General features: G+C 43.4%; 1 pseudogene; it reads left to right on the top strand.

Annotated features, from left to right (window-relative positions):
- The first annotated feature begins 5,151 nt into the window (after nucleotides 1-5,151).
- Nucleotides 5,152-5,249, top strand: LOC113923247 (annotated as a pseudogene).
- The last annotated feature ends 269 nt before the right edge of the window (nucleotides 5,250-5,518 follow it).

Genomic DNA, 5,518 nt, shown 5'->3' with positions numbered 1-5,518 from the left:
CGAGAGCCCAGAAATGAACCCTCAACTCTATGGTCAACTCATCTTTGACAAAGCAGGAAAGAATGTCCAATGGAAAAAAGACAGTCTCTTCAACAAATGGTGTTGGGAAAATTGGACAGCCACATGCAGAAGAATGAAACTGGACCATTTCCTTACACCACACACAAAAATAGACTCCAAATGGTTGAAAGACCTAAACATGAGACAGGAGCCCATCAAAATCCTAAAGGAGAACACAGGCAGCAACCTCTTCGACCGCAGCCGCAGCAACTTCTTCCTAGAAACATCACCAAAGGCAAGGGAAGCAAGGGCAAATATGAACTATTGGGGTTTCGTCAAGATAAAAAGCTTTTGCACAGCAAAAGAAACAGTCCACAAAACCAAAAGACAACCGACAGAATGGGAGAAGATATTTGCAAATGACATATCAGATAAAAGACTAGTATCCAAAATCTATAAGGAACTTATCAAACTCAACACCCAAAGAACAAATAATCCAATCAAGAAATGGGCAGAAGACATGGACAGACATTTTTCCAAAGAAGACATCCAAATGGCCAACAGACACATGAAAAAGTGCTCAACATCACTCGGCATCAGGGAAATCCAAACCAAAACCTCCATGAAATACCACCTCACACCCGTCCGAATGGCTAAAATTAACAAGTCAGGTAACGACAGATGCTGGCGGGGTTGTAGAGAAAGGGGAACCCTCCTACACTGTTGGTGGGAATGCAAGCTGGTGCAGCCACTCTGGAAAACAGTATGGAGGTTCCTCAAACAGTTGAAAATAAAGCTATCATACGATCCAGCAATTGCATTACTGGGTATTTACTACAAAGATACAAATGTAGGGATCCGAAGGGGTACGTGCACCCCAATGTTTATAGCAGCAATGTCCACAATAGCCAAACTGTGGAAAGAGCCAAGATGTCCATCGACAGATGAATGGATAAAGAAGATGTGGTATATATACACTATGGAATATTATGCAGCCATCAAAAGGAATGAGATCTTGCCATTTGCTACGACGTGGATGGAACTGGAGGGTGTTATGCTGATTGAAATAAGTCAATCCGAGAAAGACATGTATCATATGACCTCACTGATATGAGGAATTCTTAATCTCAGGAAACAAACTGAGTGTTGCTGGAGTGGTCGGGGGTGGGAGGGATGGGGTGGCTGCGTGATAGACATTGGGGAGGGTATGTGCTATGGTGAGCGCTGTGAATTGTGCAAGACTGTTGGATCACAGATCTGTACCTCTGAAACAAATAATGCAACATATGTTAAGAAAAAAGAAAAAGAAGACAGCAGGAGGGGAAGAATGAAGGGGAGTAAGTCGGAGGGGGAGACGAACCATGAGAGAGGATGGACTCTGAAAAACAAACTGAGGGTTCTAGAGGGGAGGGGGGTGGGGGGATGGGTTAGCCGGGTGATGGGTATTAAAGAGGGCACATTCTGCATGGAGCACTGGGTGTTATGCACAAACAATGAGTCATGGAACACCACATCAAGAACTAATGATGTAATGTATGGTGATTTACATAACAATAAAAAATTTAAAAAAAAACTAAAGCACGTGGATTTTTTTTTAAAGATTTTATTTATTTATTTAACAGAGAGAGAGAGTACAAGCAAGGGGAGTAGGCAGAGGGAGAAGCAGGCTCCCCACTGAACAGGGAAGTCGACACGGGGGCTCGATCCCAGGACTCTGGGATCATGACCTGAGCCAAAGGCAGACATTTAACCTACTGAGCCACCCAGGTGCCCCCTGCAGATGTGTATTTTTTTTTTTTTTTTTTTTTTTTTTTAGTGATCAGCTCACAGGAAGCTACAAACAGGACTGCTTCTTTTCCTCCTAAACCTCATCTCCTAACCCATCTAGGATTTGCAGATAAGTCTTGCACTTCCTACCTCAGATTCTCTCTGTATTGGGGTCAAAAGACCTGGGTGGCTTAGTTGGTTAAGCATCTGCCTTCAGCTCAGGGCATGATCCCAAGGTCCTGGGATGGAGCCCCTACATCAGGCTCCTTGCTCAGTGGGGAGCCTGCTTCTCCCTCTGCCTGCCACTCCCCTTGCTTGTGCTCACTCTCTCTGTCAATGAATAAATAAAATCTAAAAAACAAAACAAAACAAGAAGACCATGACTTTGCCTTTACGACATATTTTTCTCCCCAGAAGCTTCTTGGTGGTTTTCATCAAATGAATCCTCATGTCATTATCCTGTAATATATGAGGACAGGAAGGACCCAAGGGCTTGTTTTAAAGACCAACTGTCTTTCAAGGTTATCTGTAAAATCACTTTTTACCCCTCTTAGTTTACCTGAAACCTCCCAACAAATCTACTACCATTCAGAATGGTTTCTAAAAATAATTACCGGGGTGCCTTAACTCAGTCGTTAAGCTTCAGGTCATGATCCCAGGGTCCTGGGATTGAGCCCTGCATCGGACCCCCTGCTCCGTGGGAAGTCTGTTTCTCCCTCTCCCACTCCCCCTGCTTGTGTTCCCTCTCTCGCTGTCTCTCTCTCTGTCAAATAAATAAATAAAATCTTTTAAAAAAATAATAGAAATAAAAAAGAAAATTACTTTCGTTATTTAACAATTTTAGTTATTTTAGTATTTTAGTAAGTTTGAATGAGACTCATTCATTTAATTTGCCTATTCATTCAATTTTCATGCTCTTCCTCCATCCCCTACGTGCCCGTGCGTGGACACACACACACACACACACACACACACACACACACACACACACATCAATGCCTGGCACAGAAGGTAAGTCGCAGGCTCAGACTGCAAGTAACTCTCAAATTGGTACTTTTACATTAAGCTTCACCCCTAAGATGCTACTGATGGGTTTTTTTTTTTCCAAGTTTCAGGAAAAATAGATCACCCTTTCTTAGACGAGGGTTGCCATACAATTTATCACCCAAATACAGTTTTGAAAGTGAACAGGGGTACTATTATCAGTTATGCCTGGACCACAGACTCTCTTTTCTGAGACAACTCTTTACCCTACCGGACCCCCAGTTTGTACCCATATACCCATACAACACTTTACTGGATATGCTGGTTTATGCTTATCTCCCTCCTCCAGATTGTAAGCCTCTTGGATCTTAGCTTCTAACACTCCTCCCTCCTGCTGATGGTGGCGCAAGATGGCAGGAATGACCCGTGCTGTTCATGGTCAACCATGGCCGAGTTCATCTCCCAAGGTCAGGTAAAGCACTCACCTAGAGAGAAATAGGGTGTGGGGCAAAGAGCTTTTCACTAACAAGTTCCTCCACATAGAAACTCAAGGCAAAAGGGAAGGAGGCCCCCGCCACCCACTTTCCTAAGGACTCGGACATCGACACTTGTAATCAGCTTGCATCAGGTGGGAAGCCAAACTTCCTGCACAAAAAGCATGGCAGCCTAAGCCCCAAGAACTGGGTACATCAGAACCATTCTCAAGGCCAAGAATCCAAATGATTTCATCTACAGGACTCGACTGCTGGCCAGATGCATGGTCCCTGATGCTCTAGTGCTATGAGCATGCTAGTGAATTACTGTAAGAGGAAGAAAATCAAAGTTATGTTTAAATCTAAGCACAAAAACTCATAATAATGTTCCCAAATTGAATTCACACACAGAATTATGACACCAAAACCTCAGCATGACAATTTTTTATTACAATCCATTTTTCCTCTGTCCTCACCACCCTATGAATCAAATTGGGGTCACACTAACAATAATCTAACTTGCACTGACTCTAGCTCTTAAAATGCATTAACACAAAAACTTGTCTCCTGAAATTTCTCCCCTTAGGATTTCCGGATGTGATGGGAGCGTTTCATATGGGTTTATCAATAGTCCTTTTGTATTTCCCCCCTCTTTTTGCCTGCTTGTTAATGTCCCTGCTGTTACAGCTACTGAGGTCAGCCCTCTGATGTTGCCATTCATGGCAGGTTCCATGGAATATCCCTTATGCCTGCACAGTTGTAGGAAAACTGGCAGAACCAGCTGCACTTGGTATGGTGAGGACTTGGGAGAAGTCAGGCTGCCTTTGACTTGTCACTCCATTTCAGTCCTGAGAAGCTCCCGACCTGGTAGGCATTTGGAGAGGTTGCCGTAAACAGTGGCCATTCTGTTTTTCTGAGCCTGCCTAATGAAAAGTAGGGCTTCTGGGAGTCGATCTTTATGGGAACTTTTGGCTAAAAGAGGCTGAAACAAGGGATTTTGTACATGGGAAAGATTTAGGCCTCTCCCTCCACCATCTTGTGCAGTGTGCAACACAGCAGCATGGTCAAATGGTTTCTCACAGAGCCTCTAGTATATAGCTCCCTGCTTCTAGGAGTTCAGATCCTCTCTCAGGAGTGACTCAGGAGTCAGATACTTGGATATAAAGATGTCAGGTTGACTGCTAATAAAAGCTAGGCTGAATTGTATAGACTTACCCACTGTCACAGGTCCTGCTGGTCTGCCATGGCCCCGCTAAACCTGGGGGACAGATCCCCAAACAGAACAAGAGTGAAAGGGGATGAGTCAACCATGGCCGAGTTCATCTCCCAAGGTCAGGTAAATCACTCAGCTAGAGAGAAATAGGGTGCGGGGCCAAGGAGCTTTTCACTAACAGCTTCCTCCACATAGAAACTCAAGGCAAAAGGAAAGGAGGTCCCAGCCACCCACTTTCCTAAGGACTCAGACGTTGACCCTTGGAATTAGAATGGAACATGTACTCCTGTTTTGGTTTCCCTCGCAAGAAAATGCCCAAGTACCTTTCAAGGCTAGAAAAGCTGGTCCTTAAATTTGGTGATCAGTAGCATCTCTCAGAATGCGTCCAGATGAAGGTTGTTGAGAATAAAATTCAACTGGCTTACATAATGCTAAGAACTTTATTTGTTGTTTCATATAAAGAAAGAAGTCTAATGGTAGGGCCCTGGGAAGGTTGGTTAATTCAGTGGCTCAACACCGCCACTAGGGACCCTGATCTTTCTACCTTTCTTTTCTGACATCCTCACTGCATTGGCTTTTCTCCTCAGACTTGTCACCTCCTGGTCTCAGTATGGCTAAAATAGCTCCAGGCATCACATCTTGATTCATGTTCAAAGAATATAAGAAAAGAAGCCCCTTTCTTGGATCCCTGTTAGGAATGAGAAAAACTAGGGTTTGTTTCAGTAGCACATATACTAAAACTGGAATGAAACAGAGAAACATGGGCCCTGAGCAAGAATGACATGCAAATTCATGAAGTGTTCTATACTAAGAAAAAAGAAAAAGAATGAGAAAAACTCTCTCATGAGAGCTCCTAAGACACATCCCTCATGCCTCATTGACCAGAATTCTGTTGCTGACTTTTCATAAACCAACCACTGGAGAGAATAATGGACTTTCCATGACTGACCAAGGTCATTCTTTAGAACTGAGAAGAAACCAGGCACCCTTCAAGGATCTTTTGGTTAGTAAATACATTTATAAAAATTCCAATTGTTCTATCTGTGTTCTATCTTTGTCACACATTTCTGTTTCTGAGAGT

This window comes from Zalophus californianus, chromosome 9 (assembly GCF_009762305.2).
Source record: "Zalophus californianus isolate mZalCal1 chromosome 9, mZalCal1.pri.v2, whole genome shotgun sequence".
Taxonomy (NCBI): Eukaryota; Metazoa; Chordata; class Mammalia; order Carnivora; family Otariidae; genus Zalophus; species Zalophus californianus.
The sequence above is the reverse complement of the archived record's forward strand: the minus strand, read 5'-3'. Positions and strand labels throughout refer to the sequence as shown.